The sequence below is a fragment of the Rhinoderma darwinii genome, chromosome 4 (assembly GCF_050947455.1).
Source record: "Rhinoderma darwinii isolate aRhiDar2 chromosome 4, aRhiDar2.hap1, whole genome shotgun sequence".
Lineage (NCBI taxonomy): Eukaryota > Metazoa > Chordata > Amphibia > Anura > Rhinodermatidae > Rhinoderma > Rhinoderma darwinii.
The window spans coordinates 401,298,314-401,323,391 of record NC_134690.1 but is presented as its reverse complement, the minus strand read 5'-3'; the positions used below and the strand labels follow the sequence as shown (position 1 = coordinate 401,323,391).

Genomic DNA, 25,078 nt, shown 5'->3' with positions numbered 1-25,078 from the left:
CAGCCCCCCCCCGTAGACGGTGCTATACAGCCCCCCCGTAGACGGCGCTATACAGCCCCCCCCCCCCGTAGACGGCGCTATACAGCCCCCCCCGTAGACGGTGCTATACAGCACCCCCCCCCCCGTAGGCGGTGCTATACGGCCCCCCCGTAGACGGTGCTATACGGCCCCCCCGTAGACGGTGCCATACAGCCCCCCCCCGCGTAGACGGTGCCATACAGCCTTCCCCCCCGCGTGGACGGTGCCATACAGCCCCCTCCGTAGGCGGTGCCATGCGTTCCCCCCGTAGGCGGTGCCATACGTTCCCCCCCGTAGACGGTGCCATACAGCCCCCCCGTAGACGGTGCCATACAGCCCCCCCTGTAGACGGTGCCATACAGCCCCCCCTGTAGACGGTGCCATACAGCCCCCCCTGTAGACGGTGCCATACAGCCCCCCCTGTAGACGGTGCCATACAGCCCCCCCTGTAGACGGTGCCATACAGCCCCCCCTGTAGACGGTGCCATACAGCCCCCCCTGTAGACGGTGCCATACAGCCCCCCCTGTAGACGGTGCCATACAGCCCCCCTGTAGACGGTGCTATACGTTCCCCCCCCCGTAGACGGTGCTATACAGCCCCCCCCTGTAGGCGGTGCTATACAGCCCCCCCCCCGTAGACGTTGCTATACAGCCCCCCCCCCGTAGACAGTGCTATACAGCACCCCCCCGTAGACGGTGCCATACAGCCCCCCCCCCACGTAGACGGTGCTATACAGCCCCCCCGTAGACGGTGCTATACAGCACCCGCCCCGTAGACGGTGCCATACAGCCCGCCCCCCCGTAGACGGTGCTATACAGCCCCCCCCGTAGACGGTGCTATACAGCCCCCCCCGTAGACGGTGCTATACAGCCCCCCCCCCATAGACGGTGCTATACAGCCCCCCCCCATAGACGGTGCTATACAGCCCCCCCCCATAGACGGTGCTATACAGCCCCCCCCCAGACGGTGCTATACAGCCCCCCCCGTAGACGGTGCTATACGTTCCCCCCGTAGACGGTGCTATACAGCCCCCCCGGTAGACGGTGCTATACAGCCCCCACCCCTGTAGTCGGTGCCATGCAGCCCCCCCCCCCCGTAGACGGTGCCATACAGCCCCCCCCCGTAGACGGTGCCATACAGCCCCCCCCCCCGTAGACGGTGCTATACAGCCCCCCCCGTAGACGGTGCTATACAGCCCCCCCCGTAGACGGCGCTATACAGCCCCCCCGTAGACGGCGCTATACAGCCCCCCCGTAGACGGCGCTATACAGCCCCCCCGTAGACGGCGCTATACAGCACCCCCCCGTAGACGGCGATATACAGCACCCCCCCCCCGTAGACGGTGTTATACGCCCCCCCCCGTAGATGGTGCTATACCGCCCCCCCCGTAGACGGTGCTATGCAGCCCCCCCCCCCCGTAGACGGTGCTATACAGCCCCCCCCCCCGTAGACGGTGCTATACAGCGCCCCCCCCCCCCCCGTAGACGGTGCTATACAGCCCCACCCGTAGACGGTGCCATACAGCACCCCCCGTAGACGGTGCCATACAGCCCCCCCCTAGACGGTGCCATACAGCGCCTCCCCGTAGACGGTGCTATTCAGCGCCCCCCCCGTAGACGGTGCTATACAGCGCCCCCCCGTAGACGGTGCTATACAGCGCCCCCCGTAGACGGTGCTATACAGCGCCCCCCCCCCCCGTAGACGGTGCTATACAGCCCCCCCCCCGTAGACGGTGCTATACAGCCCCCCGTAGACGGTGCTATACAGCCCCCCCCGTAGACGGTGCTATACAGCCCCCCCCGTAGACGGTGCTATACAGCCCCCCCCGTAGACGGTGATATACAGCCCCCCCCGTAGACGGTGCTATACAGCGCCCCCCCGTAGACGGTGCTATACAGCCCCACCCGTAGACGGTGCTATACAGCCCCACCCGTAGACGGTGCTATACAGCCCCCCCGTAGACGGTGCCATACAGCACCCCCCCGTAGACGGTGCCATACAGCCCCCCCCCCCCCCGTAGACGGTGCCATACAGCCCCCCCCTAGACGGTGCCATACAGCGCCCCCCCGTAGACGGTGCTATACAGCCCCCCCCCGTAGATGGTGCTATACAGCCCCCCCCGTAGACGGTGCTATACAGCCCCCCCCGTAGACGGTGCTATACAGCCCCCCCGTAGACGGTGCTATACAGCCCCCCCCGTAGACGGTGCTATACAGCCCCCCCCGTAGACGGTGCTATACAGCCCCCCCCCGTAGACGGTGCTATACAGCCCCCCCCCGTAGACGGTGATATACAGCCCCCCCCGTAGACGGTGATATACAGCCCCCCCCGTAGACGGTGCTATACAGCGCCCCCCCGTAGACGGTGCTATACAGCCCCACCCGTAGACGGTGCTATACAGCCCCCCCCGTAGACGGTGCCATACAGCACCCCCCCGTAGACGGTGCCATACAGCCCCCCCCCGTAGACGGTGCCATACAGCACCCCCCGTAGACGGTGCCATACAGCCCCCCCCGTAGACGGTGCCATACAGCCCCCCCCTAGACGGTGCTATACAGCGCCCCCCCGTAGACGGTGCTATACAGCGCCCCCCCCCCGTAGACGGTGCTATACAGCGCCCCCCCATAGACGGTGCTATACAGCACCCCCCGTAGACGGTGCTATACAGCACCCCCCGTAGACGGTGCTATACAGCCCCCCCCCCTAGACGGTGCTATACAGCCCCCCCCTAGACGGTGCCATACAGCCCCCCCCCCGTAGACGGTGCCATACAGCCCCCCCCTAGACGGTGCTATACAGCCCCCCCCCCCGTAGACGGTGCTATACAGCGCCCCCCCGTAGACGGTGCTATACAGCACCCCCCGTAGACGGTGCTATACAGCACCCCCCCGTAGACGGTGCCATACAGCCCCCCCCCGTAGGCGGTGCCATGCAGCCCCCCCCCCCCCGTAGACGGTGCTATACAGCCCCCCCCTAGACGGTGCTATGCAGCGCCGCCCCGTAGACGGTGCTATACAGCGCCCCCCCCCCCGTAGACGGTGCTATACAGCGCCCCCCCATAGACGGTGCTATACAGCACCCCCCGTAGACGGTGCTATACAGCACCCCCCGTAGACGGTGCTATACAGCCCCCCCCCCCCTAGACGGTGCTATACAGCCCCCCCCTAGACGGTGCCATACAGCCCCCCCCCCGTAGACGGTGCCATACAGCCCCCCCCTAGACGGTGATATACAGCCCCCCCCCCCGTAGACGGTGCTATACAGCGCCCCCCCGTAGACGGTGCTATACAGCACCCCCCGTAGACGGTGCTATACAGCACCCCCCCGTAGACGGTGCCATACAGCCCCCCCCCCCCGTAGGCGGTGCCATACAGCCCCCCCCCCCCCCCGTAGACGGTGCTATACAGCCCCCCCCTAGACGGTGCTATACAGCGCCGCCCCGTAGACGGTGCTATACAGTGCCCCCCCCCCGTAGACGGTGCTATACAGCGCCCCCCCGTAGACGGTGCTATACAGCACCCCCCGTAGACGGTGCTATACAGCCCCCCCCTAGACGGTGCTATACAGCGCCCCCGCGTAGACGGTGCCATACAGCCCCCCCCCCCGTAGACGGTGCTATACAGCCCCCCCCTAGACGGTGCTATACAGCGCCCCCCCGTAGACGGTGCTATACAGCACCCCCCGTAGACGGTGCTATACAGCCCCCCCCCGTAGACGGTGCTATACAGCCCCCCCCGTAGATGGTGCTATACAGCCCCCCCGTAGATGGTGCTATACAGCCCCCCCTGTAGACGGTGCTATACGTTCCCCCTGTAGACAGTGCTATACAGCCCCCCCCTGTAGACAGTGCTATACAGCCCCCCCCTGTAGACAGTTCTATACAGCCCCCCCTGTAGGCAGTGCTATACGTTCCCCCTGTAGACAGTGCTATACGCCCCCCCCCCTAAACAGTGCTATACGGCCCCCCCCCGTAGACAGTGCTATACGGCCTCCCCCTGTAGACAGTGCTATACGGCCCCCACCCCTGTAGACAGTGCTATACAGCGCCCCCTGTAGACAGTGCCATACAGCCCCCACCCCTGTAGACAGTGCCATACAGCCCCCACCCCTGTAGACAGTGCCATACAGCCCCCCCTGTAGGCAGTGCCATACAGCCCCCCCTGTAGGCAGTGCCATACAGCCCCCCCTGTAGGCAGTGCTATACGGCCCCCCTCCCCTGTAGACAGTGCTATACAGGCCCCCCTCCCCTGTAGACAGTGCTATACAGGCCCCCCTCCCCTGTAGACAGTGCTATACAGGCCCCCCTCCCCTGTAGACAGTGCTATACAGGCCCCCCCCCTGTAGACAGTGTTATACGGCCCTCCTGTAAATAGCTCCATATATTGCCTCCCAAACAAATAAAACAAAAAGCTTTGTACCTACCTAGGCCGTGTTCCCACGATGAATGGAGCCGCTCCACAACGCCGACGGGATCCTAGCGTATGCTGGTGTGATCCAATGACTATCGTGGCCTGTAGTCTAGTAAGTGGCAGAGCAGGGAGCTCATAGTGTTCAATAGTAACAGAGTCCTAAGAACCCAGATACTATTGAGCGTGCCTTCGCTACAACTGTAGCAGCCACAGCGGCTGCTAGCGGAGCCTTCGGGCATGGACGGGCCGTGACGGCAGCACGGGCCCCCTCATGCCCCGGGCCCCGTAGCTGACTCCTGCTACGTCACTGACTCCTGCTATAATTTATAACAATTAGAGTCATTATTTTGCTTGATTGGGGGCCACGTCTCACGTTTCTTGCCACTCTGGAACAGCGGAGAGAGAACGTTTTTGAGCAAATATGCCGTGTATCAGAATTTGCAACGTTTTAATGCCACAAAAGCGGTTACAATGTATCAGTCTTGACAATGCTCTGGAGCTAAATACACCAGTAGCAGCAGCACAAATCTCTGATAGTTTGTTACAATGTATCAGTCTGGAGTCCATGCTGTTTAGATCACAGAGCATTGGCTAGACTGATACATTGTATCCACTTAGCTAAGAACAGGACTAGGAATGTACAGGGATTGCTGCCTCTGAATGTAAATGGGTGTTGTCGTTCACTGACAGCAATTAAATATCTTGAGAATACTGAGAAATTGAAGCACAAAATATATTATTAAGTTGTAGAACTTTTCATTTATAAAGAAATGAAGCTTTATTTATATAAAAGATGAAAATCCCATTAACCCCTTCATCCGGAGGTTCTACGATTTCACTCATTTAACCCCTTGGATGCCACAATCAATATGGAACGCAGCATCTAAGCCATTAGAAAGTGGGGGCGGCCCCCAAGGACGTCCAATTTTAGCAGCAGAATCGTGTTATTTTTGGTCACCTCATCTTCCACAAAACATTGAATAAAAAGTCTCATTTTCCCCAAGATGGTACCAATAGAAACTACAGCTCGCCCCGCAAAGAAAAAAACCCTCAATCTACAGAAAAATAAAAACGTGACGGCTCTCTATTTCTTGTAAAAGTAGTAAAACATAAATAACTGTATCAATTTGGTATCACCGTAATCGTATAGACCCGCACGAGCTAAAGTGTAGCTAAATGGTTAACAAACTTCTGACATGTCAGAAGTTTTGATTGGTGGGGGTCCGAGCACTGAGACCCCACCAATCGCTAAAACTAAACGGCAGAAGTGCTCGTGTGAGCGCTCAGCCGCTTCGTTTCTGTTCAGCTTTTTCCGTACAGCCGATGTAGCGGAGTGCGGGAGTCATAGACTTTCTATTGAGTCCATACACCCATACATTGATTGTAGCCAAAGACAAACGAATGCGGCTGAGCGCTCACACGAGTAATTCTGCCGCTTCGTTTCAGCGATTGGTGGGGGTCTCAGTGCTCGGAACCCCCACCAATCAAGACTTCACTATGACATGTCAGAAGTTTGTTGAACGTTTAGTTACCCTTTAACATGACATTTTTATTGCCCGGTGACGCTGTAAAAACGAAACCCAAAACACAATGGCGGAATCCATTTTTTCCCCCCTTCCACTCCCCAAAGAAATGTTTCCAGTACATTATATGGTACAATAAATGGTGGTGTCAAAAAATGACAGAACATTATAGTAGTCCCGAAAAGAACAACCCCGACTACGACTATATCGACGGAAAAAAGAAAACGTCATGGCTTCCGGTAGGCGGGGAAGACCAAGCAAAAATGTAAATCTGAAAAATAGCTGCGGCGGGAAGACGTTAAAGGTAATTTCGCCCTTTACCTACTCACTGATGGTTTCCTCTAAAAACAGATGTGGGGGGGGGGGGGGGGGGGTCTATTAGGAAGTTGCTCTCTGTATTTCCAGCCTTTGGGGTAACAATTTCTAAAGTCTGAATGTTTTGGGAATCTTATTAAATGGCTCCATCATTCTGTATCCCCCGGACTATCCTCCTCTGTTGTTGCTCCGTTACCTGACTGGAATGTGAATAATATGAAGTATTTACTGACAATCGCTGCAGCTTTACATAATGGTTAATTACCAATTCCATCCACCCACAGCTTTCCAACAAAGTCCCCACCAGAGGCCCCCCCCCATGGGCTTACATGGAAGTCATTCAGGCTGCGGAGTCCGGTGGGGAACTGGTTAATACTCAACTAATACTTCAAATTGTGCTGCTGCTGCCCCAAGGGGGCCATGAGATGATTTACAGCCATGGGAACGGTTGTCACGGCCAACCACTAAATAACAGACCCCCGGACTCCTGATATTCACAAAGATGAAGTGATTATAATATGGAAAGAATAGACGGGCACCGAGGACAGTTCTGCGGACACTTGGCCCGGACATTGTAAAGTAGAAGGTTCTTCTTCAGATCCAGGGACGATGTGAGACCCCCGAGCGGAGTCAAGTCGATGCAGAACAATTCTAGGACTCAGGTCAGTCCTCAATACAGACTCCGGGATTGTGAGGGTAGATGGGGCAAAGCCTAAGGGTATGTGCACACACACTAATTACGTCCGTAATTGACGGACGTATTTCGGCCGCAAGTCCCGGACCGAACACAGTGCAGGGAGCCGTGCTCCTAGCATCATACTTATGTACGACGCTAGGAGTCCCTGCCTCTCCGTGGAACTACTGTCCCGTACTGAAAACATGATTACAGTACGGGACAGTTGTCCTGCAGCGAGGCAGGGACTCCTAGCATCGTACATAACTGTGATGCTAGGAGCCCGGCTCCCTGCACTGTGTTCTGTCCGGGACTTGCGGCCGAAATACGTCCGTCAATTACGGACGTAATTAGTGTGTGTGCACATACCCTCAGATTTTTTGCTGCGATTAAACCTCTCGTCGACTTCGATAATAACTTTAAAATGTTTCCTACGTTTAACTCCTTCATTAATAATATAAGATGTAATGTCACTTCATACCTGATTGGTTTATTAGTAGACAATGTATGTATACAGAATAGAGAATATTGTACCTTCTACAGGTCATGTCACACTTGTATCGTAAAGAAATGGAGCCTGAGATGGAAATACCCAGTAATCACCAGGAATTCTAACATTCTTAGTGATAGGATGTGACAACTATTCAATAATACTGCCCCCTATGTACAAGAATATAACTACTATAATACTGCCCCCTATATACAAGAATATAACTACTATAATACTGCCCCCTATGTACAAGAATATAACTACTATAATACTGCCCCCTATATACAAGAATATAACTACTATAATACTGCCCCCTATGTACAAGAATATAACTACTATAATACTGCTCCTATATACAAGAATATAACTACTATAATACTGCCCCCTATATACAAGAATATAACTACTATAATACTGCCCCTATATACAAGAATATAACTACTGTAATACTGCTCATATATACAAGAATATAACTACTATAATACTGCCTCCTATATACAAGAATATAACTACTATAATACTGCTCCTATATACAAGAATATAACTACTATAACACTGCCCCCTATATACAAGAATATAACTACTATAATACTGCTCATATATACAAGAATATAACTACTATAATACTGCCCTATATACAAGAATATAACTACTATAATACTGCTCCTATATACAAGAATATAACTACTATAACACTGCCCCCTATATACAAGAATATAACTACTATAATACTGCTCCTATATACAAGAATATAACTACTATAATACTGCTCATATATACAAGAATATAACTACTATAATACTGTCTCCTATATACAAGAATATAACTACTATAATACTGCCCCCTATGTACAAGAATATAACTACTATAATACTGCCCCCTATATACAAGAATATAACTACTATAATACTGCTCCTATATACAAAAATATAACTACTATAATACTGCTCATATATACAAGAATATAACTACTATAATACTGCCCCCTATATACAAGAATATAACTACTATAATACTGCCCCCTATATACAAGAATATAACTACTATAATACTGCCCCTATATACAAGAATATAACTACTATAATACTGCCCCCTTTATACAGGAATATAACTACTATAATACTGCCTCCTATATACAAGAATATAACTACTATAATACTGCCTCCTATATATAGGAATATAACTACTACAACACTGCCCCTATATACAAGAATATAACTACTATAATACTGCCCCCTATATACAAGAATATAACTACTATAATACTGCCCCTATATACAAGAATATAACTACTACAACACTGCCCCTATATACAAGAATATAACTACTATAATACTGCCCCTATATACAAGAATATAACTACTATAATACTGCCCCCTATATAGAAGAATATAACTACTATAATACTGTTCCTATATACAAGAATATAACTACTACAACACTGCCCCTATATACAAGAATATAACTACTATAATACTGCCCCCTATATACAAGAATATAACTACTATAATACTGCCTCCTATATACAAGAATATAACTACTATAATACTGCCTCCTATATACAAGAATATAACTACTATAATACTACCCCCTATATACAAGAATAAAACTACTATAATACTGCTCCTATATACAAGAATATAACTACTATAATACTGCTCCTATATACAAGAATATAACTACTATAATACTGCTCCTATATACAAGAATATAACTACTATAATACTGCCTCCTATATACAAGAATATAACTACTATAATACTGCCCCTATATACAAGAATATAACTACTATAACAATGACTCCTATATACAAGAATATAACTACTATAATACTGCCCCTATATACAAGAATATAACTACTATAATACTGTCCCTATATACAAGAATACAACTACTATAATACCGTCCCTATATACAAGAATATAACTACTATAATACTGCCCCCTATATACAAGTATATAACTACTATAATACTGCTCCTATATACAAGAATATAACTACTATAATACTGCCCCTATATACAAGAATATAACTACTATAATACTGCCCCCTATATACAAGAATATAACTACTATAATACTGCCCCTATATACAACAATATAACTACTATAATACTGCTCCTATATACAAGAATATAACTACTATAATACTGCTCCTATATACAACAATATAACTACTATAATACTGCTCCTATATACAAGAATATAACTACTATAATACTGCTCCTATATACAACAATATAACTACTATAATACTGCTCCTATATACAAGAATATAACTACTATAATACTGCTCCTATATACAACAATATAACTACTATAATACTGCCCCCTATATACGTGAATATAACTACTATAATACTGCCCATATATACAGGAATATAACTACTATAATACCGTCCCTATATACAAGAATATAACTACTATAATACTGCCCCCTATATACAAGAATATAACTACTATAATACTGCCCCCTATATACAAGAATATAACTACTATAATACTGCTCCCTATATACAAGAATATAACTACTATATTACTGCCCCCTATATACAAGAATATAGCTACTATAATACTGCTCCTATATACAAGAATATAACTACTATAATACTGCCCCTATATACAAGAATATAACTACTATAATACTGCTCCTATATACAAGAATATAACTACTATAATACTGCTCCTATATACAAGAATATTACTACTATAATACTGCCCCCTATATACAAGAATATAACTACTATAGTACTGCCTCTTATATACAAGAATATTACTACTATAATACTCCCCCCTATATACAAGAATATAACTACTATAATACTGCTCCTATATACAAGAATATAACTACTATAATACTGCTCTTATATACATGAATATAACTGCTATAATACTGCCCCTATATACAAGAATATAACTACTATAATACTGCTCCTATATACAAGAATATAACTACTATAATACTGCCCCTATATACAGGAATATAACTACTATAATACTGCCCCTATATACAAGAATATAACTACTAGAATACTGCTCTTATATACATGAATATAACTGCTATAATACTGCCCCCTATATACAAGAATATAACTACTATAATACTGCTCCTATATACAAGAATATAACTACTATAATACTGCCCCTATATACAGGAATATAACTACTATAATACTGTCCCCTATATACAAAAATATAACTACTATAAGGGCATGACCACACGTGGCGGATTTCCTCCGCAACTGTCCGCATCAATGCCGCACAGAATCTGCGTCTCAGATTCTGCTGCGGATCTGCACAAAATGTGCAGAAAATTGATGCGGACTAGCTGCTGCGGACTGCGGGAAAAGTGCTTCCCTTCTCCCTATCAGTGCAGGATAGAGAGAAGGGACAGCACTTTCCCTAGTGAAAGTAAAAGAATTTCATACTTACCGGCCGTTGTCTTGGTGACGCGTCCCTCTTTCGGCATCCAGCCCGACCTCCCTGGATGACGCGGCAGTCCATGTGACCGCTGCAGCCTGTGCTTGGCCTGTGATTGGCTGCAGCCGTCACTTACACTGAAACGTCATCCTGGGAGGCCGGACTGGAGACAGACGCAGGGAGTTCTCGGTAAGTATGAACTTATATGTTTTTTTACAGATACATGTATATTGAGATCGGTAGTCACTGTCCCGGGTGCAGAAACAGTTACTGCCGATCGCTTAACTCTTTCAGCACCCTGGACAGTGACTATTTACAGACGTCTCCTAGCAACGCTCCCGTCATTACGGGAGCCCCATTGACTTCCTCAGTCTGGCTGTAGACCTAGAAATACATAGGTCCAGCCAGAATGAAGAAATGTCATGGTAGTAAAACCAATACGCTCCGCAGCACACATAAGATCTGCGGACTTCATTGCGGAATTTTGACTCTCCATTGAAGTCAATGGAGAAATTCCGCCATGAGTCCGCCACTGCTCCGCAACAGACAGAGCATGCTGCGGACACCAAATTCCGCTCCGCAGCCTATGCTCCGCAGCGGAATTTTACGCCTCGTCTAAACGAACACTGCTAAATTAAAGTGTAAGTCAATGGACAAACGGCTCCGCTGCGGATTAACGCTGCGGAGTGTCCGCAGCGGAATTTAAGTGAAATTCCGCCACGTGTGAACCCAGCCTAATACTGCTCCTATATACAAGAATATAACTACTATAATACTGCCCCTATATACAGGAATATAACTACTATAATACTGCCCCTATATACATGAATATAACTACTATAATATTGCCCCTATATACAAGAATATAACTACTATAATACTACTCCTATATACAAGAATATAACTACTATAATACTGCTCCTATATACAAGAATATAACTACTATAATACTGCTCCTATATACAAGAATATAACTACTATAATACTGCCTCTTATATACAAGAATATAACTACTATAATACTGCTCCTATATACAAGAATATAACTACTATAATACTGCTCTCTATATACAAGAATATAACTACTATAATACTGCCCCTATATACAAGAATATAACTACTATAATACTGCTCTTATATACATGAATATAACGGCTATAACACTGACTCCAACTCTATATTACTACTTATGGATTTAGAATGGGATGTCATAAAAGCTCCTGTAGGTGTAATGTGGAGGTGTCCTAATACTTTTGTCCATATAGTGTACCTTTAAGTTCTATTGAGGTCCTTGGGAGTGGTACAATCTGACAATGTGGCCCTCAGACCAGAGAAGGTTGAGCCTGACTCTCTTCCAAAACTAAACAATCTCCAGTATTTGTAGAAGTTGCTGTTGACAGATCTTTTGTTAACACCTTTGCTCCTCTTCAAGTCATTACTGTGTGTGACAAGACATCGATCAGTAAGTGTCTGCACCAGTAGCAACGATCCGTTCTGTTTCCAGGCCAATATTTGTCTTCTGAAAACGAGAAGTTCACTGATGTGAATCCCCAGAATAAGCTACACGTACTTAACACTTAGGGTATGTGCACACACACTAATTATGTCCGTAATTGACGGACGTATTTCGGCCGCAAGTCCCGGACCGAACACACTGCAGGGAGCCGGGCTCCTAGCATCATAGTTATGTACGATGCTAGGAGTCCCTGCCTCTCTGCAGGACAACTGTCCCGTACTGTAATCATGTTTTCAGTACGGGACAATAGTTCCACGGAGAGGCAGGGACTCCTAGCATCGTACATAAGTATGATGCTAGGAGCCCGGCTCCCTGCACTGCGTTCGGCCCACTACTTGCGGCCGAAATACGTCCGTCAATTACGGACGTAATTAGTGTGTGTGCACATACCCTTACACTGCCAAATCCAGAGCACGAGAAAACACTCACCAAACAAATGCTTGTACCATCCTTCCTAGTTACCGAGCGCCACCTAGTTCATCATGCAATATAATTTAATTTGTTGGTATAACCTGGGTATCTTCTGTATATAATTATATATGTACAGCTGGTATAAGTTATACATCTTCTTGTATATAGTGATATGGAGCATGCTGGTATAACCTGGGTATATTCTGTATATAATTATATATGTACAGCTGGTATAAGTTATACATCTTCTTGTATATAGTGATATGGAGCATGCTGGTATAACCTGGGTATCTCCTGTATATAATTATATATGTACAGCTGGTATAAGTTATACATCTTCTTGTATATAGTGATATGGAGCATGCTGGTATAACCTGGGTATCTTCTGTATATAATTATATATGTACAGCTGGTACAAGTTATACATCTTCTTGTATATAGTGATATGGAGCATGCTGGTATAACCTGGGTATCTCCTGTATATAGTTATATATGTACAGCTGGTATAAGTTATACATCTTCTTGTATATAGTGATATGGAGCATGCTGGTATAAGTTATACATCTTCCTGTATATAGAGATATGGAGCATGCTGGTATAACCTGGGTATCTTCTGTATATAATTATATATGTACAGCTGGTATAAGTTATACATCTTCTTGTATATAGTGATATGGAGCATGCTGGTATAACCTGGGTATCTTCTGTATATAATTATATATGTACAGCTGGTACAAGTTATACATCTTCTTGTATATAGTGATATGGAGCATGCTGGTATAACCTGGGTATCTCCTGTATATAGTTATATATGTACAGCTGGTATAAGTTATACATCTTCTTGTATATAGTGATATGGAGCATGCTGGTATAAGTTATACATCTTCCTGTATATAGAGATATGGAGCATGCTGGTATAACCTGGGTATCTTCTGTATATAATTATATATGTACAGCTGGTACAAGTTATACATCTTCTTGTATATAGTGATATAGAGCATGCTGGTATAACCTGGGTATCTTCTGTATATAATTATATATGTACAGCTGGTATAAGTTATACATCTTCTTGTATATAGTGATATGGAGCATGCTGGTATAACCTGGGTATCTCCTGTATATAATTATATATGTACAGCTGGTATAAGTTATACATCTTCCTGTATATAGTAACATAGAGCATGCTGGTATAACCTGGGTATCTTCTGTATATAATTATATATGTACAGCTGGTATAAGTTATACAACTTCTTGTAAATAGTGATATGGAGCATGCTGGTATAACCTGGGTATCTTCTGTATATAATTATATATGTACAGCTGGTATAAGTTATACATCTTCTTGTATATAGTGATATGGAGCATGCTGGTATAACCTGGGTATCTCCTGTATATAGTTATATATGTACAGCTGGTATAAGTTATACATCTTCTTGTATATAGTGATATGGAGCATGCTGGTATAAGTTATACATCTTCCTGTATATAGAGATATGGAGCATGCTGGTATAACCTGGGTATCTTCTGTATATAATTATATATGTACAGCTGGTATAAGTTATACATCTTCTTGTATATAGTAATATGGAGCATGCTGGTATAACCAGGGTATCTCCTGTATATAGTTATATATGTACAGCTGGTATAAGTTATACATCTTCTTGTATATAGTGATATGGAGCATGCTGGTATAACCTGGGTATCTTCTGTATATAATTATATATGTACAGCTGGTATAAGTTATAAATTTTCCTGTATATAGTGATATAGACCATGCTGGTATAACCTTGGTATCTTCTGTATATAATTATATATGTACAGCTGGTATAAGTTATACATATTCCTGTATATAGTGATATGGAGCATGCTGGTATAACCTGGGTATCCTCTGTATATAGTTATATATGTACAGTAGGTATAAGTTATACATCTTCTTGTATATAGTGATATGGAGCATGCTGGTATAAGTTATACATCTTCTTGTATATAGTGATATGTAGCATGCTGGTATAACCTGGGTATCTCCTGTATATAATTATATATGTACAGCTGGTATAAGTTATACATCTTCTTGTATATAGTGATATGGAGCATGCTGGTATAACCAGGGTATCTCCTGTATATAGTTATATATGTACAGCTGCTATAAGTTATACATCTTCCTGTATATAGTGATATGGAGCATGCTGGTATAACCTGGGTATCTTCTGTATATAATTATATATGTATAGCTGGTATAAGTTATATATCTTCTTGTATATAGTGATATGGAGCATGCTGGTATAACCTGGGTATCTCCTGTATATAATTATATATGCACAGCTGGTATAAGTTATACATCTTCTTGTATATAGTAATATGGAGCATGCTGGTATAACCAGGGTATCTCCTGTATATAGTTATATATGTACAGCTGGTATCAGTTATACATCTTCTTGTATATAGTGATATGGAGCATGCTGGTATAACCTGGGTATCTTCTGTATATAATTATATATGTACAGCTGGTATAAGTTGTACATCTTCCTGTATATAGTGATATGGAGCATGCTGGTATAACCTGGGTATCTTCTGTATATAATTATATATGTACAGCTGGTATAAGTTATACATCTTATTGTATATAGTGATATGGAGCATGCTGGTATAACCTGGGTATCTTCTGTATATAATTATATATGTATAGCTGGTATAAGTTATATATCTTCTTGTATATAGTGATATGGAGCATGCTGGTATAACCTGGGTATCTTCTGTATATAATTATATATGTACAGCTGGTATAAGTTATACATATTCCTGTATATAGTGATATGGAGCATGCTGGTATAACCCGGGTATCTTCTGTATATAATTATATATGTACAGCTGGTATAAGTTACACATCTTCTTGTATATAGTGATATGGAGCATGCTGGTGTAACCTGGGCATCTTCTGTATATAATTATGTATGTACAGCTGGTATAAGTTATACATCTTCTTGTATATAGTGATATGTAGTATGCTGGTATAACCTGGGTATCTCCTGTATATAATTATATATGTACAGCTGGTATAAGTTATACATCTTCCTGTATATAGTGATATGGAGCATGCTGGTATAACCTGGGTACTTGTAGTTTTGCACATAACTTGCATTGAATAGTTTGCTCTGGTTGGTTTCAGGATAACATATTAAATCTTTGGGGATTATCCGCTCTGAGACTTGATTTATATCAGTCCTCGGTAATTGACTGCATCGTCTCCATTTCTATGTAATTAGCTCATTAATAACTCTTGGGCAGTTGATGATTGTTTTGCATCTATGACTTGTTTAGCGCCAGTCTACAGATCATTAATACCTGATTATATACAATTCAATGGCTGTCAATCAACTGGAGCTTTATAGTAAGCAAGCTGACGCCTGGCTGCCGTCTGTGGAGTGGTGTGAAATATCTGACAGATGAATTAACCCTTGCAGGAGTTTTATTATATATTCTATGGAGAAATTTTGCTGCTCAGCCGCTGTACCTAAGCCAATCATTTGTGATACTGTCTGCTGAGCCGATGTATCTAAGCCCATCGTGTAATACTGTCTGCTGAGCCGATGTATTTCAGCCTATCCTGTGTGATATTGTGTGATGAGCTGGTGTATCTAATCCTATCATGTGCGATATTGTCTGATCTGTCAATGTATCTAAACCCATCGTGTGATACTGTCTGCAGTGCAGATGTATCTAAGCATATGTGTGATACTGGAAGGGGGACGTGGCTGCCGTGACTACTGTTGAAGTAGGGAGAAGGGTTGCAGAAGACACTTTTTACTACTAGATAAGGTTCTTTTCTGAGTACTGAGGGGACCTTCAGTAACAAGTAGGACGAGGTCTAGTTGCAATCTGTTTGATGTACATTTAAAAGTAACAAAAAAACAAACAAAAACCCTGCAGCGTGTCATTGCTGACGCCTAGACCTGGCTAATATTTGTCCAGGCCTGATCTATGTCTATCATGTGTGATACAGTCAGAGAAAAACCCAGAACTACATTACCCATCATGTCACTGTATCTTATATCATAATTTCCAGTAAAATACAATAACTAGCTGCAATGACACATCCTGAACACTAGATGTCCCCAGACACAAATTGTGTTTTCTTCACTATTCTCATGTTTTTTGAAAAAAAACAAAAATATCTGCATCTATTTGACATTAAGAAGGGATCATCATGGGGGGGGGGGGGGTTGGGCAATAGTCCCAACAATCAAACATACATATACCTTCTACTCCACACCTTGAACTGGCTGATAATAGGGAACAGAACATTACGATTGTAAGTGCTATCAAGCAGGGCCCTCGTTTCCCTAGTTTAAATTGTTAATTAATTTGTCTGTACATCTTTCCTCTGAATTGTACAGTGTTGTGGAATGTTAGTTCTATAACACTTCCCCTGTATACGAGAATATAACTACTATAATAGTGCCCCTATATACACGAGAATATAACTACTATAATACTGCCCCTATATACAAGAATATAACTACTATAATACTGCTCCTATATACAAGAATATAACTACTATAATACTGCCCCTATATACAAGAATATAACTACTATAATACTGCCCCTATATACAAGAATATAACTACTATAATACTGCCCCCTATATACAAGAGTATAACTACTATAATACTGCCCCTATATACACGAGATTATAACTACTATAATACTGCCCCCTATATACAAGAATATAACTACTATAATACTGCTCCTATATACAAGAATATAACTACTATAATACTGCCCCTATATACAAGAATATAACTACTATAATACTGCTCCTATATACAAGAATATAACTACTATAATACTGCCCCCATTATACAAGAATATAACTACTATAATACTGCCCCTATATACAAGAATATACCTACTATACTACTGCTCCTATATACAAGAATATAACTACTATAATACTGCCCCTATATACAAGAATATAACTACTATAATACTGCTCCTATATACAAGAATATAACTACTATAATACTGCCCCCTATATACAAGAATATAACTACTATAATACTGCCCCCCTATATACAAGAATATATCTACTATAATACTGCCCACTATATACAAGTATATAACTACTATAATACTGCCCACTATATACAAGAATATAACTACTATAATACTACTCCCTATATACAAGAATATAACTACTATAATACTGCCCCTATATACAAGACTATAACTACCATAATACTGCCCCCTATATACAAGAATATAACTACTATAATACTGCTCCCTATATACAAGAATATAACTACTATAATACTGCTCCTATATACAAGAATATAACTACTATAATACTGCCCCCTATATACAAGAATATAATTACTATAATACTGCCCCCTTTATATAAGAATATAACTACTATAATACTGCCCCTATATACAAGAATATAACTACTATAATACTGCCTCTTATATATAAAAATATAACTACAATAATACTGCCCCCTATATACAAGAATATAACTACTATAATACTGCCTCCTGTATACAAGAATATAACTACTATAATACTGCCTCTTATATACAAGAATATAACTACTATAATACTGCCCCCTATATACAAGAATATAACTACTATAATACTGCCCCCTATATACAAGAATATAACTACTATATTACTGCCTCCTATATATAAGAATATAACTAGTATAATACTGCCCTATATAAAAGAATATAACTACTATAATACTGCTCCCTCTATACAAGAATATAACTACTATAATACTGCCCTCTATATACAAGAATATAACTACTATAATACTGCCCCCTATATACAAGAATATAACTACTATAATACTGCCCCCTATATACAAGAATATAACTACTATAATACTGCTCCCTGTATACTGGAATATAACTACTATAATACTGCCCCTATATACAAGAATATAACTACTATAATACTGCCCCTATATACAAGAATATAACTACTATAATACTGCTCCCTGTATACAGGAGTATAACTACTATAATACTGCCCCCTATATACAAGAATATAACTACTATAATACTGCCCCCTATATACAAGAATAGAACTACTATAATACTGCCCCCTATATACAAGAATATACCTACTATAATACTGCCCCTATATACAAGAATATAACTACTATAATACTGCTCCTATATACAATAATATAACTACTATAATACTGTCCCCTATATACAATAATATAACTACTATAATACTGCTCCCTATATACAAGAATATAACTACTATAATACTGCACCTATATACAAGAATAAACCTACTATAATACTGCCCCTATATACAAGAATATAACTACTATAATACTGTCCCCTATATACAAGAATATAACTACTATAATACTGCTCCCTGTATACAGGAATATAACTACTATAATACTGCCCCTATATACAAGAATATAACTACTATAATACTGCTCCCTGTATACAGGAATATAACTACTATAATACTGCCCCTATATACAAGAATATAACTACTATAATATTGCTCCCTGTATACAGGAATATAACTACTATAATACTGCCCCCTATATACAAGAATATAACTACTATAATACTGCCCCCTATATACAAGAATATAACTACTATACTACTGCTCCTATATACAAGAATATAACTACTATACTACTGCTCCTATATACAAGAATATAACTACTATAATACTGCCCCCTATATACAAGAATATACCTAATATAATACTGCCCCTATATACAAGAATATAACTACTATAATACTGCTCCTATATACAATAATATAACTACTATAATACTGTCCCCTATATACAAGAATATAACTACTATAATACTGCCTCTATATACAAGAATATAACTACTATAATACTGCCCCTATATACAAGAATATAACTACTATAATACTGCCCCTATATACAAGAATATAACTACTATAATACTGTCCCCTATATACAAGAATATAACTACTATAATACTGCCCCTATATACAAGAATATAACTACTATAATACTGCTCCTATATACACGACAATATAACTACTATAATACTGCCCCTATATACAAGAATATAACTACTATAATACTTCCCCCATATACAAGAATATAACTACTATAATACTGCCTCCTATATACAAGAATATAACTACTATTATACTGTTCCCTATATACAAGACTATAACTACTATAATACTGCTGCTATATACAAGAATATAACTACTATAATACTGCTCTCTATATACAAGAATATAACTACTATAATACTGCCCCCTATATACAAGAATATAACTACCATAATACTGCCCCCTATATACAAGAATATAACTACTGTAATACTGCCTCCTATATACAAGAATATAACTACTATAATACTGCCCCTATATACAAGAACATAACTACTATAATACTGCCCCTATATACACGAGAATATAACTACTATAATACTGCCCCCTATATACAAGAATATAACTACTATAATACTGCCCCCATATACAAGAATATAACTACTATAATACTGCCTCCTATATACAAGAATATAACTACTATTATACTGTTCCCTATATACAAGAATATAACTACTGTAATACTGCCTCCTATATACAAGAATATAACCACTATAATACTGCCCTCTATATACAAGAATATATCTACTATAATACTGCCCCTATATACAAGAATATAACTACTATAATACTGCTCCTATATACAAGAATATATCTACTATAATACTGCCCCCTATATACAAGAATATAACTACTATAATACTGCCCCTGTATACGAGAATATAATTACTATAATACTGCCCATATATACACGAGAATATAACTACTATAATACTGCCCCCTATATACAAGAATATAACTACTATAATACTGCCCCTATATACAAGAATAGAACTACTATATTACTGCCCCTGTATACGAGAATATAACTACTATAATACTGCCCCTATATACACGAGAATATAACTACTATAATACTGCCCCCTATATACAAGAATATAACTACTATAATACTGCTCCTATATACAAGAATATAACTACTATAATACTGCTCCCTATATACAAGAATATAATTACTATGATACTGCTCCTATATACAAGAATATATCTACTACAATACTGCCCCTATATACAAGAATATAACTACTATCATACTGCCCCTATATACAAGAATATAACTACAATAATACTGCCCCCTATATACAAGAATATAACTACTATAATACTGCCCCTATATAAAAGAATACAACTACTATAATACTTCCCATGTATACGAGAATATAACTACTATAATACTGCCCCTATATACACGAGAATATAACTACTATAATACTGCCCCCTATATACAAGAATATAACTACTATAATACTGCTCCTATATACAAGAATATATCTACTACAATACTGCCCCTATATACAAGAATATAACTACTATAATACTGCTCCTATATACAAGAATATATCTACTATAATACTGCCCCCTATATACAAGAATATAACTACTATAATAATGCCCCCCTATTTACAAGAATATAACTACTATAATACTGCTCCTATAAACAAGACTATAACTACTATAATACTGCCCCTATATACAAGAATATAACTACTGTAATACTGCTCCTATATACAAGACTATAACTACTATAATACTGCCCCTATATACAAGAATATAACTACTGTAATACTGCCCCTATATACAAGAATATAACTACTATAATACTGCCCACTATATACAAGACTATAATTACTATAATACTGCTCCTATATACACAAATATAACTACTATAATACTGCTCTGATATACAAGAATATAACTACTATGATGCTGCCCCTATATACAAGAATATATCTACTATAAAACTGCCCCTATATACAAGAATATAACTACTATAATACTGCACCTATATACAAGAATATAACTACTATAATACTGCCCCCTATATACAAGAATATAGCTACTATAATACTGCCCTCTATATACAAGAATATAACTACTATAATACTGCTCCTATATACAAGAATATAACTACTATAATACTGCCCCTATATACAAGAATACAACTACTATAATACTTCCCATGTATACGAGAATATAACTACTATAATACTGCCCCTATATACACGAGAATATAACTACTATAATACTGCCCCCTATATACAAGAATATAACTACTATAATACTGCTCCTATATACAAGAATATATCTACTACAATACTGCCCCTATATACAAGAATATAACTACTATAATACTGCTCCTATATACAAGAATATATCTACTATAATACTGCCCCCTATATACAAGAATATAACTACTATAATAATGCCCCCCTATTTACAAGAATATAACTACTATAATACTGCTCCTATAAACAAGACTACAACTACTATAATACTGCCCCTATATACAAGAATATAACTACTGTAATACTGCTCCTATATACAAGACTATAACTACTATAATACTGCCCCTATATACAAGAATATAACTACTGTAATACTGCCCCTATATACAAGAATATAACTACTATAATACTGCCCACTATATACAAGACTATAATTACTATAATACTGCTCCTATATACACGAATATAACTACTATAATACTGCTCTGATATACAAGAATATAACTACTATGATGCTGCCCCTATATACAAGAATATATCTACTATAAAACTGCCCCTATATACAAGAATATAACTACTATAATACTGCACCTATATACAAGAATATAACTACTATAATACTGCCCCCTATATACAAGAATATAGCTACTATAATACTGCCCTCTATATACAAGAATATAACTACTATAATACTGCTCCTATATACAAGAATATAACTACTATAATACTGCCCCTATATACAAGAATACAACTACTATAATACTTCCCATGTATACGAGAATATAACTACTATAATACTGCCACTATATACAAGAATATAACTACTATAATACTGCCCCCTATATACAAGAATATAACTACTATAATACTGCCTCCTATATACAAGAATATAACTACTATAATACTGCCCTCTATATACAAGACTATAATAACTATAATACTGCCACCTATATACAAGAATATAACTACTATAATACTGCCCCTACATACAAGAATATAACTACTATAATATTTCCCTTACATACAAGAATATAGCTACTATAATACTGCCTCTATATACAAGAATATAACTACTATAATACTGCTCCTATATACAAGAATATAACTACTATAATACTGCTCCTATTCACAAGAATATAACTACTATAATACTGCCCCCTATATACAAGAATAAGTCTACTATAATACTGCTCTTATATACAAGAATATAACTACTATAATAATGCCCCCTATATAGAAGAATATAACTACCATAATACTGCTCCTATATACAAGAATATAGCTACTATAATACTGCCCCTATATACAAGAATATAACTACTATAATACTGCCCCCTATATACAAGAATATGACTCCTATATACAAGAATATAACTACTATAATACTGCCTCCTATATACAAGAATATAACTACTATAATACTGCCCCTATATACAAGAATATAACTACTATAATACTGCTCCTATATACAAGAATATATCTACTATAATACTGCCCCCTATATACAAGAATATAACTACTATAATAATGCCCCCCTATTTACAAGAATATAACTACTATAATACTGCTCCTATAAACAAGACTATAACTACTATAATACTGCCCCTATATACAAGAATATAACTACTATAATACTGCACCTATATACAAGAATATAACTACTATAATACTGCCCCCTATATACAAGAATATAGCTACTATAATACTGCCCTCTATATACAAGAATATAACTACTATAATACTGCTCCTATATACAAGAATATAACTACTATAATACTGCCCCTATATACAAGAATATAACTACTCTAATACTGCCCCTATATATAAGAATATAACTACTATAATACTGCCCCTATATACAGGAATATAACTACTATAATACTGCTCCTATATACAAGAATATAACTACTATAATAATGCCCCCTATATACAAAAATATAACTACTATAATACTTGTAATGACGGGGTAGGGAGACAGACAGGTGAGCCCTAATCTACCCGCCACTCAGTCCCTGCCTACTTGCAATGCCCGTCCTATGCGATGGCGTACAACTGGGCGATGGTCCGTACGCTCAATATCTGTACGACAGACATGGGTACACAGAAGCTAAGGGAAATGGGGCAGTGCCCACGGCAACACCGTGAGCAACAGGAGTAGTGAACGAGCCGAGTCAAACCAGGAGTGTACGAGGTACCAAACGCAGAGCAGGAGCGTAGTCAGTAAAGACAGGGTCAAAATTAAGCAAGGTCAATAATAATAGCAGGAGCAGCAGAGCCAGGAAACAGGAAAGAAACACAGGCAAAGACAAGCAGGAAATTAAGGTATAAAAAGGCCGAGGGCGGGAGCTAGATCCGTCTGGCCAGGCTGTGATATGTTCTCCCACTCCTGAGCCTACCAGCCTGAGTGGTAGCAGATCGAGTCACTCTACCAGACCTAGGAGCAGGTGCAGACTGATTAACCACGGGCGTCGACACAGAAGCTTTGTCTGGCAGATCCTTTACAATACTGCTCCTATATACAAGAATATAACTACTATAATGCTGCTCCTATATACAAGAATATAACTACTATAATACTGTTCCTATATACAAGAATATAACTACTATAATACTGCTCCTATATACAAAAATATAACTACTATAATACTGCTCCTATATACAAGAATATAACTACTATAATACTGCCCCTATATACAAGATTATAACTACTATAATACTGCTCCTATATACAAGAATATAACTACTTTAATACTGCCCCTATATACAAGAATATAACTACTATAATACTGCTCCTATATACAAGAATGTAACTACTATAATACTGCTCCTTTATACATGAATGTAACTACTATAACACTGCCCCTATATACAAAAATATAACTACTATGATACTGCCCCCTATATACAAGAATATAACTATTATAATACTGCTCCTATATATATAAGAATGTAACTAATATAACACTGCCCCTATATACAAAAATATAACTACTATAATACTGCCCCTATATACAAGAATATAGCTACTATAATACTGCTCCTATATACAAGAATATAACTACTATAATACTGCTCCTATATACAAGAATATAACTACTATAATACTGCCACTATATACAAGAATATAACTACTATAATACTGCCCCCTATATACAAGAATATAACTACTAT

General features: G+C 40.3%; 1 protein-coding gene across 2 annotated transcripts in view; it reads left to right on the top strand.

Annotated features, from left to right (window-relative positions):
- Positions 1-6,693: 6,693 nt before the first annotated feature.
- TOGARAM2 (TOG array regulator of axonemal microtubules 2) overlaps positions 6,694-25,078 on the top strand; it is an 89,801-nt gene continuing 71,416 nt past the window's right edge. For both annotated transcript variants that reach the window (XM_075864631.1, XM_075864633.1), the window contains exon 1: positions 6,694-6,928. The gene's annotated coding sequence lies outside the window, so the exon portion shown is untranslated. The remainder of the gene's footprint in view (positions 6,929-25,078) is intronic.